Below are 11,826 nucleotides of genomic sequence, written 5' to 3' on the forward strand. Positions count from 1 at the left end.
TTTAGCAATGTACCGGAAAACTTTTCATCCTATGGGACAGCGAGGATTCGGGGCCTTCCTATAAAGAAAATGCACTTCTGTGCTCTTGAGTTTCCCTATAAGAACTTTTATTGGCATACGTAAGATCATACAAAAAGATTACGCATGATTGGCAGAGATCTCACAGGTGAAAATAAGACCATCAGTAAAGCTCATGACACCAAAAGGGATTGGTATTCCATATGGTATCACAGCGTTACTACTATTTGCCTATGTGTGAGGAGGATACTGCGCCTTAGTGGTTTCAACTTAAATCAAAAACTTTGACTTTACAGACTAATTTTGTTTTTAAACGCTCTTTTGCATTGGNGCTTTTAAGTTCGGTATGCATTTAAGAAAAAAATTGTCATACATTTGTACATTTTTGTAAAGTTTAAATTTTATAGTCAAATTAGCATTGAGGTACTAAATTAATTTACCATCGATGAACGAATAATTATTCGGTGGATAAAAGAGTCCTGAATCGTATACCAAAACGATCAAAAATAGATCGGTGCAGGAGATATCGAAAAAATAATATATCTACTTATGTATGTTTGTTCGTTGGGCAAAAACTCGAAACCGACTTTACCGATTTTAATAATTCTTTATTTTATTTGTTTGCTATAAACTCTGGATGATTTAAAACATAAAAAAATGAGGAGTTGCCACCTGTTGGAAATAACTGAATAGATTATATAAATGAAATATTACAATTTGGGTATCAAACTAATGAGCCTTAAAAAAGCTTAATTTAGAAAGCGTGTTTGAATAGGCTTGCCGCTTGTTTGACAAATTTAGTTCTGCTAAATTGATAAGATAAATAACATATCCGTACAATGTGGGTATCAAAATAAAGTGGCTTCAGAAATCTTATGGCCTTATTCATAAAAAATAAAGTAGGTTTAAAGAGCTTTATAAATTGACGTTTTCATACATTTTTCAATTTATAAACCTTTTGTAAAGCTACTTTATTTTTTATGAATATGGCCATTAATTTGTAAAATATTTATAAGAGGGTTACCAACTGTATGGAAAATTGTATTCAATTAAATTTATGAGATATATGAAATATTACAATTTGGGTATCAAACCGAAGGAATTTAAGAAATGTTTTACTAGTCCAAAAAGTTAAGACTAAAAATTAAAAATTTAAATCAAATGAAATACTAAGATTTGGGTATCAAAAAGAGGTGTTTGAAAAAGCTTTAGTAGAATTACGAAACAATTTACAGCTTATTATCCAGCGAACTTTTTAAACACTCATTGATACAGATATTATTGTAAAGGGTTGCTACTGATATTAATTTTTTTACTGATGGTAACAGAGCTGAAATACAAGTAAAGCTATGTCATGTTCATGGACAACTACTCTGTAATTTCCAGTTATTATCACCTTGGGATTTGCTACTATTGATGAAAGTATTTATTCCTATTTCAAAACGTCCTTGGCAATAATTTCATCACACACAAAACACGTACCTGAATGAGACATTTTTTAAAGTATAAATACTTCCAGAATTCACAAAACTACAGCTACGTAATGCCTAGAAAATGAAGAAACTTACACAGGGTCGAGCCTACGAATTCTAGTCTAGAGATTTCGGAAAGTGGTTGGGCCTCGGGAAAGATGCTACGAATATCGCGAGGTAGAGGTTGAATAAACTTCGGATTTTTTTTTTTTACTAAAAAATGGAACATTCTTCTACATCGTTTTCCATATCATTTTCGTATGGAATCTTATTATCGACAATCAATCCATTGACTTTGGCGGAAACTACGAATGTTTTCGGCATGAAGCTCTACAAGCATTGGTCGGTATTAATTTTTTCGAAATTTCCTACACCAATTTACTTTTGATCCTTCATGCCTTGCCTCAAACAACCTTTCTGAGGGAATAGTTCCTTTCTGTCTAACCGGCTACAACGCTGTATCGAGAAAAGACGGCAACACTTGTCTCTTCAACAATTTTGTCCGCTGGAACTCCTCTACAAAAACTCCAGCAAATTCACACTAATTAAGCATAGACGTTAATCTCGATGTATTGTAATATTTCATTGAACTAATTAAGTTAAGTTAACTTATTTAACAGATGAAAACTTTTTAGCAGATTTTTCAATGCAGGTCGTAAACTGTAGTTGTGTAGGTGGACCCATGTTAACCATTTTTTTCTCCATATGTTTGGACCATTTTGGTTACTTTTGTTGGTTACAAGGAAGCGTGGTCCTGTACTAGTATTTATCCTAGTCCCACTTTTTGTAGGGTGTTTGCTGGGTGCTTGCACAGCCATACATCCACATACTACATACATATGTACATACATAAATTATTATGTGAGCACATACACATTTGCAATTTGTTAAATCGTTAAAATCAATCAAGCGTGTGGGCGTTTAACTTTGCGTCTGTAGTTATGCATGGTTAACTTGTAATTGGACTGGTTGTTATGTACATATGTACATAAATACATATGTACATATGTTGGTACATTGAAAGTGTGATAAATGTTAGCATGTGTATGTGTTATTTAGATCCTTTGTGGTTAAGTTGGTTGGCTTTTATCTGTCAAAATCCTGCGAATATAAACTGATGGTGAAGATATCCTTTTCTCAACACGCACACACCAACAAACGCGTATATATTCTGACAATACACTAATCTATCATTTAACATGACAATGGTGACGAAAGCAATGTCAAAGTATTGTAGAAGAAAGGAAATGCATGCGAAATGGTATGTACAAGGACGAGGGAGGAACATTGAATTGTTGTCACCGCTATTATCAGTGTCATTGTCAACGAAATGCTTTCTTGTATTAATTTTTGCTCAGCATACCCATATACATACATGTGTAACTACATACATAGATGTACATTAGGGCGGGAGGTTTTTTCGACTATGCGCTTATGGCACAAAAAATTCTATAAGATTTAACAATTACACCCCGAAAATTCTGAGTTTTATTACATAAATCCACACTTCAAACTTCTTACAAAAATTATAAAAATTCAACAAACTTTAACAATTACACCCAAAAATTCTAAACTTTTTATCAAAATTTGTTTTTAGAAACATTTCAGGTATGGAGCTTTATAGCCCATATATTTTAATAGTTTGATATGCAATTTGTAAAATGCTAGAAAATCGCGTTATTTTAAATAATTCTTTATGCTTGCCAAAATTACTTTTGTATGTAGGAAAATGCCTAGCAATCTCAGCAAAAAAAAAAAATAATAATTAAAAAACAACGCGGTTTTCTAACTTTTTAAAAATTTCACATGGACCTAATAAAATTTGATGGGCTACAAAACTGTATACCTGAAATTTTTCTAAAAGATTTTAATAAAAAGTTGGAAATTTTTGGGTGTAATTGTTCAAGTTTGTTGAATTTTTATAATTTTTGTAGGAAGTTTGAAATGTGGATTTATGTGGTGCTGGTTATGTGATGTGCCAGACTATTATAAAACGATTATAAACATTAAATAAACAAGAGAAAAATAGGCAAAACTGGTCAAAATGTCACTCAACTTAATTAGCTGACCGCAAGTGTATATGCGAGCATATGTAAAAATATATATATGTATGCATGTTAAGCCAATTCTGTGAGNAAATTTTCTGAAGTATAAAGTACGGTGTTTTGTGATAGAGTTTGTCAGAGTACAAACTGATATTGTTCAACTACTTCTAAGTCTACTTACTATGTAGGGTCGTCTGAAAATATATTTAGAGCCAAATTGCGAACAAATGGTTAATTCAGACCATTTCACTAGAGAGAGAGTTCAGACCAGGCCCGCAACCGGTTAAAGCACTTTAAACACTGCACAACAAAGCCTCAGTCTGAAACGGAATGAATAATTTGCTTAGCTTTGGCTGGAGGCTTCAGGGGGAAGCAGGTGGGCAAAAATCATGTTGCCCTCACAGATGCAGATCAGTCAGTTTAGACTTTGGGGTTAAAACAAAAGTATGAGGATTAACAAGTCCAAAACGCTTCCCTGAATATACCCAGAATATATGTATGTAGTGTAAAAACTCACCGCCCAATACCTCTAACAATGACATTTTTAGTTAAATTCAACAAATCCACAAAGTGCTTCGGGAAGCCTTGCGCAAAGTTTTCATATTAATGCGCTTAAGTTTCTTATGTTTGTCGGAAGTAAAAGAAGTCATTATAATCTAACACAAGAATATTGGTTTAAGCGCTGATGAGGTTTTTAATTTAGAGGCCACATCTCAGTTGCACAGACGCCCCACCGTAGGTGTAATGTCGACATAGTAAGACAGGATTAGATAAGATAAACGCACGGATATGCCAGAAACAAGAGACACCATAATCTAAAAGGTCGTTTGTATCTCTAAAGATTGTCCCTAACCCAAAATGCCCAAGACACCCGACACGCTTTAACTAATAAATCCTAAAAGGTCCCTGTCAGTCAAGTTCCTCATATCTGAGGGTATGACAATTAGAGCTTTGAATTAAAGCAATCTTTGTCTAAATAGTTAAAGCTGGACAGTCACAAATAAGGTGAGGTAGAGGCGGCATTCCGACTTTCCGATGACACTTTTTCGGTGCGTATGAAATCGTAGTTGGTTGTGGCCCTTTAGCTACACAGAGAGTAGTCTGATGCCATTTCTGTTTAGTTGACCAACATCGGATCCATCGTTAGGGTAGTCAAAGAGAGCTTGGCCTCGGCACAATATTCGATAAGAAGGTGTCGCTTCGGCTTACCGTAGAGGAGAAGGCGAAGTGAGCTTCTGTGGCGCTCTATGCTTCTTGATTCTCAATAACTCTGCCCCATAGTTCCGACTGAATTTGAGCGATGGACTGGGTTATGTTGGCTCTAAGTACCTCGGCCGATTGCACCTTATTGGCATATACCCGCTACTTTACGAAACCCTAGAAGAAAAAGTCTATCGGGGTCAAATCACACGATCTTGATGATCAGCAGACCTGGTGGCGTTCAAAAAGGCTGTCAGGCTCGATGGCACTGGGTAGTTTATCTGTAGGCCTAACGGTCACAGTAACTACTAAAATCGGAACGGCACAATTGACGTCGAAAGCTGGTAGGAGGCCCCGATGATGGCTAAAGCGCTTTTATGCTAGACTAAGTTGTGCCTATTATACTATAAGGAATAAAACCGAACATGGCCTGTATACAAGGCGGAAAACTAGAAAAGATGTGGATTAAAACACAGGACTGCAGAACGAAAGAATGGACTGTGGTGTCCAACCTCTATAAGTCTCCAGTCCTTGGTAGATTGCGGCTCTGTCTTAGGTCATCATCCAATTCATTCTCAAATTCAATTTCAAATTCGCCTTCTTTATTTTCTCGATTACCTTCTCTAAAGCCACTATGGATAAACATTTTTAGTTTTTTTTCTCTTTTAACGATAACTTAGAGACCTTATCGATTTCAGAATTCCGCTAAATAGTTTTTTTCATCTCTTAGCCGGCGGTTGATAAACATCATTCATAACTCGCGAAAATTGGGTAGAAATTACATTCTCTTCAGAGTTTAGAGGCGAAAGTAAACGGAAGAAATTTGCGTTATTAGGAAAACGTTTTCCTAATACAACACTATAGCTTTTTACAGCCGAAGTGGTGGGCATTTTTAAATTGGCACCGATTGTCCATTTAACATTTTCTAAAAAGAAAACCCACTTAAATTTAAGATTATTTTAAAAAGTGGAGTTAATAAATTTGGGCAGTGAGCGGCAATCTTTCATGGAACTTATTTCAGACATGTATATCTTTCATGAATCAGATCTGTGGCAGCATTGTCTGAATTTATTTCCATAGACCAAAAATGGATCGATGGTTGTAGATAATTTGTCGACATAACTGTCATGGAACTTATGTCGCGATTCCGCGGAAGTTATGCCGCAACCCTCTCACAGCTGGGAACGGAATGAATGACATCATTTATAAAGTCAGCCAATACTAGTGACCGACCGTAATACATATATTTACATTCATACATACATATGTAGCTATAAATAATCTTAAAATGAAAAATTTTAAGTTTTCTACACATTATCGGACTGAATAAGATGCGTTTTATACTTGCGTAAGAGAAAACTTTAAGATGCAGTAAAAATGTAATAGCCATTGCAAGCACTTTGTTTAAAGGTTATATTGACCAATGTGGCTGGGGCGTATGAGTGACACTAAAATCCATGCAAATTCAAAATTTCGCTCGGGCATGCGCATACATACATACATACATATAGGTATGTATATATGTATATGTACTTAACGATTTTCACTATAACGCTATCCCATAAGAAGTGTAAGAGGGGTATAAAATTTATATGTATGCACTTAAAGCAGCAAAGAAGCTAATAAAAAGTGGTCTATTATCCACTCGGGCGTAACGCCTTTTCGTCTCCAATGCAAATCTAGAACGTGGATGGTGCAGCTAAAATTTAGCTGCTACATACATATATAAATGGTCGCAATGAGTGGGGGCGAAGCGTAAGCAATAAAAGTGGAGATCTTAATGTTAAGAAAGTCGAAGATTTAATTTGAAATTTCTAGCAAACGTGCCTTGTAAGTATTTACACCACTAGCGTGTGACAGCCGCGGGTAGTTCATAATAAGGCCTTCGCAAGAAATACCCAACAAAATTAACGAAGATGAAATGATGTTATGGTGTTGGAAATTGCAATGGCAAACGAAATAGTACCGGTAATGGCGAACATATCGATGTAGCTGTTGTTGACTTTAACGTTGACGTTGACGTTGGCGCTGATGTTACGTGCCAGATTCACCCAGCATTTTCAGCAGCAACGTCTTCGTCACCACCGCTGTTGATGTGTGTGCGCTTACGCAGCAGTGATTTCAAGCCGGCAATCAGCAATTAGCAAACAAGTCTTACAACAATAACAACCCCAACAACAAGTGCGTTTATGCATAGCAACATTAACCGGGATAGAATGGCTCAGCTCAGTAAGACAAGCACCATCACTAATGTGACCAACCGTATCTATTTCGGAAGTGCAGTAATTCTTTTTCAGCTCTTCTACATCGTACTTCGAAGTACAGTCAAATGTACTTCTTTGCAGTATTTTGTACTTTGTAGATCTCCGATTTTCTGTATGATTGCCACATGGCTTGGACGATAAATTCGTTCGAGCCATTAAAGTCGTCGGGTATCGATGCCATCATACTTGCGAACTGCGTGAGAATCGAGTCCATCGCCAAGGCATGGAGGGTAGTCAGTGTTGCGTTCATCTCGAAGGCCGAAAAAGGCTCTCATATTTCTCCTAGGGATTTTAGCGCTATCAGGTGTTGTTCTCCCTCCCCTGCTCTGCATTGCGGTTGCAAACTACCTTCTAGAGGAACTGGAAAAAGTGGGATGTCGGGTGATTGCCCATGTAGATTATGTGGATATTTGGGTTAAGGAACGATTTCTATACACCCTTTTTTCTCCAAGGTAACCTGATGCAGGTAACTAGGTAGCGATTAAGAGTGACCTCGCAGTAAATCCCAGCTAAACGGAACTGTTCTTGTTTACGAGGAGGTAAAAGATACCCGATGTGGCCCTTCCCTGCTTGATCCTGCATAGGAAGCTCTCGTGGAAGCCTAACCTTGAGTAAACAGTAAAAAAGGCGTCGGTTGTCTTGTACTGCTGTAAGGGAGCTATCGGTGCAAGGTAAATCATTAAGCTTATCTTGTTTCACGGAACCCTTGTCTGGTGGAACCCGCTAGAGGTAGCTACACTTGGAAATTAGGAATTAGTGGAGCATTAGGAATAACACCTATACTGGCGCTTAACGTCATGTTGAACACGGCGCCTGAGAATATTGCAAACAGAATTGTAGCAGCACGAACTGCTATTAGGCTAAGGGAAGCCGGGTGGTAACACTGTGGATTTCTGTGGGGGCTTTGACCTCGACCTGAACACAGAGATAGAGCGCCTCCGAAATGCCTCTCAGAAGCTCGCTCTACCTATATTCCCTCAAGACTGGGTAGGGCGGGTTTACTAAGGCTCCGGACTTCTGCAGTGTGTTTCAGGTGGAAATAGCTGCTCAAGGAAGTGGTAGACTCACTGCTGAAGGGTATGATGGTGCGTTAGAAATCGGAATAACTGGCTTCTTTATCCATCGCGTCAGAGTACTTCTTAGGGACTTCTTCTAGTTTAGGTCTCGGGTCACAGTGATATCGCGGAAAACTGCGTGGACGATGACCTGGCGTTGGACAGGCACCCTCAAAACATAACCCCCAGATAAGGAGCCACTAGGCCCGCCTCTGTCCTCCTGCTACTCTTGGATGGTTGGGCCTAGTTGGCAGTGTGATCTCGGCGAGCGCTAGACTACCACACATACTTCGTACTTGCGATAAAGGAATTGCAACCTTCGCGAGGCTAAGATGGAAGCATTTTGACTCGCTCTTCTGAACAACACTGAGCTCTCAGGGATCGAAATTAGCTGCCTCGCGGCGTTAAACTAACCTATACATCTTTGAGCTAAGAAATAGTTGGTCACATTAAACATCACCATCATCAGCACTAGCACGAGCAGCAGCACAATTTGAAGTAACAGCGGCAGCAGCAGGTTTACTCTCGGCTGCCATGAAGCATGCACGTAAATAGTCCTACGCGTATTCGTCCAAACAGTAATTATAGCAGCAAGCAATGCGTGCGTCCTCGCCTTCGCCTGCGTCGCGACGCATTGTGCTGCAGGCAACACTAATTTCGTTGCGGCGCCGCCATTTAATTCATTTTGTTTAATTTCGGTTCGTGTAGAAATGCTTTAGGCTATAGGAAGATTGGGTGGGTGGTTATGGAGGCAGGCTGCTGGAATGTATGCAGTAAATGCCTTTCCGGCAAAATAAGACATAAGACATGATTTGTAAAAGTGAAAATCATTGCTTGGGGAGCTGGTAATTTAGGTAAATAAACGTCGTAACAAATTACGTGGGAAATGGGTTTGTCGGTAATTTGAGAGACGAAATTTAAAGTTTTCAGATTGTAAATTATTATTTTTATGAGTTTTAAATTGTAACTTCGTAAGCAGTTTCATAAGGATGGGTGAGTTAGATTAGACGGAAGGTCAGTGTTAATATTTGGGAAAGCGGTATATTCGAATGGGGTGTTGTTGTGTGGAACAGGCAAGAGTTTTCCTTTGCCATTTTCTCTGGTCGCAGTTTCTTGGAGTCTACTTTACTGTCCGGCGAGACGCGGTATTTTTTAGCTAAGAGAAAAACTCGGAATAAATATAAGCTTTCATTTAGACATATTTTCACATTTCGCCCATACAGTTCACCTATTGTATGTTAAATATTCACCAATCGAAGTGGTTCACTTCGAATAATTTTCACACTATCGTATATCGTATTCACAAGTGAAATAACTGTCACTCGCACAGATAAAACCGCAAAACAATTGCTAAAGAGTCACATATATACGAAATACTGGTACGTGTCCTCAAAATTGAAATTGTATTTAATGGCTTTGACAGCCGTTATCCCAACTTTAAAATTTCTATGTGAAATAACTTTCACCCGAAATTGTTCCACATTCAGGATAAAGTGAGCCATTGAACGAAATTTTTGGCCGTAAAATTTTTCACCGAATATTCATGATAAGGCTTATTTATTCTATTTACAATTATATTTAATTTATTCATTATTTAGTTTTAAATATAAATATTTTTAATTCTTGCTTGAATTATAATGTTGGATGCCCAGAGCGAAGGATGGGGAAGAGAAGAAGGTCCCTATTTTTTTTTTTTTTGGTTTTGTCTTAAAAACTAGCCGAATAAAATTTTATAAAATACGGACCACGGCTACCCGTGCCGACTTCCAGTCTAAGTTATAAAAATAGGCGTTGTACAGTTCACGTGGTTTGCTAATTTACTCATTTTACTTTAGTATAAGATGTATACAGTATTATAAAACATTATTTAGTAGAAAGAAAAATTCTAAGCAAGAATAGTTATAACTTTTGTTTTCAATTACCCTTTTGGAACATGTCAGAAATGTTCTTAAAAAATATTTTCCTTTTTTTAATGCATTTTTAAGAATCTTAGTTTAATTTAAATCCCCGGAATATATACAAGGATATTAAAGGGTCAAAATTGCAAAGGATATTTTTAAAATTTTTTAATTAATACTCAACCCGAGAAGACATGTCAAGCACTAAATTCCTTTGTTTTGTTTAATTAATATTATGAAAGACATTTTAAAAGGAAGAAAATAACACCGGTTTATAGCAAAAATGTTCAATGGAAGCCACTATCCAATTCCAATGTAAATTACTCGGTGATTCTGAAAATCGAGTTAATTTTTTTTTCTATGGATATGTTTTCGAGATATTTTCAATTTACCGTTATTCAGCTTAAAACAAAAATTAGTTCCACTTAATTACGTATATCTTACAAACCAATTTAACAATCTTAACATAAGATCCGTCAAATCAAAGCTAATAAAATTCTCCATAAACTATATAGACATCACTTTCCGATAGGACTGATAGTTTCTGAAAATTAAATAACATTCCGGTTTTTTTTTTTGTAATTTTTAATGAAAAAAATATTTTAGGAGAAGAAAAATTTAAAAAATGTCAGGTTCTTTTACAAAAAAAAATCAAATTACTAATGAATAAAATCGATCGATAAATAAGAAATGATGAGCGGTCAAATGAAAATACGCAAAGATTTTTTGTATGAATAATGAGCTGGAAGGACAGTTACCCATACGCCAAATACACCAGAAATTCGTTTGATAACGGATGTTGTGATTCAGGCCCAGTTTTGTGTATGTATATCGTCGTTTAAAGTACAAAACCGCGTATCAACAAAATGCAAAACCGCGTGAAATTGCATAAATTATTTTCTAGAGAGTAAAAACACTCATATTTCAAAATGGTTCTCTTTTTTATAAAGCAATAGCACTTCTGGCTAGTATATTTCAGAATGAATGGATAAGGAGTGAGCCAAGAGCTCGTGTGAGCAAATCCTATTTTTGGCTGCCAATGTCAGTTACGCGGTTTTGTACTTTAAACGACGGTATGTGGTTTGTTGACGTGAAATAGTGTATTTTTTTTGTTTTATATAAAAAATAAAATTTATCCCAAGGCGAATTCATATAAGGTGACAGCAGGAGTGCAAAACAGAACAAAAATTACACTTTTTTACGCAGAATGTAAGTAAGAATTAGAACAAATACATCATACGGCCGCTCTCGTAGCACCATATTTTATGAAATCACCATGTTTTATCCTTTATAGGTAAAAGTTATTTAATATTGGTTCTTTTAAAAAATCTTCCAACTTCTACCATTTTTTTGTGTAAAGTCTATCACTATTAATTTTCTTGCAGTCCGTGCACTGATCACACTACACCAATAAACATGGTTTTCACATATTGGTATTTTAATTATTTTTTCCTTTCTTCGTACTTTCGCACCAATATGTGCTGCTTTGTAAAACGTACGGGGTATTCACCAAATTGGGCAGGCAAGTGATCTGGCACTTGTGCAAAAGAGCTGATTACCTCAAAGCAACATAAGTTATAAAAGTTGTTGCTTGTGCTAATCAGGTCTTTGTGCCAGGGCACTTGCTCAATTTGGCGAATATCCCTATTATTTTTCCCAGACCCGACAATTTTCCAAGTCCCATAGAGAAAAATGATTAAACTCGATAGTTTCGGCAACATAGAGTTTTGTATAAAACAATTGCAAAAAAATTAAGGTTTCATTCGCTTACACGGTAAGATTAACACTTTCCTAGTTATCAGATTATCTGGTTAAAAACTGTTATTGTGTAATGTATTTTATTGTTATAAACCGAATAAAAAGTATAACCACAT

The sequence above is a fragment of the Rhagoletis zephyria genome, unplaced genomic scaffold (assembly GCF_001687245.7).
Source record: "Rhagoletis zephyria isolate East Lansing unplaced genomic scaffold, Rhagoletis_zephyria_1.1 Rzeph_scaffold_02666, whole genome shotgun sequence".
Classification (NCBI taxonomy): Eukaryota; Metazoa; Arthropoda; class Insecta; order Diptera; family Tephritidae; genus Rhagoletis; species Rhagoletis zephyria.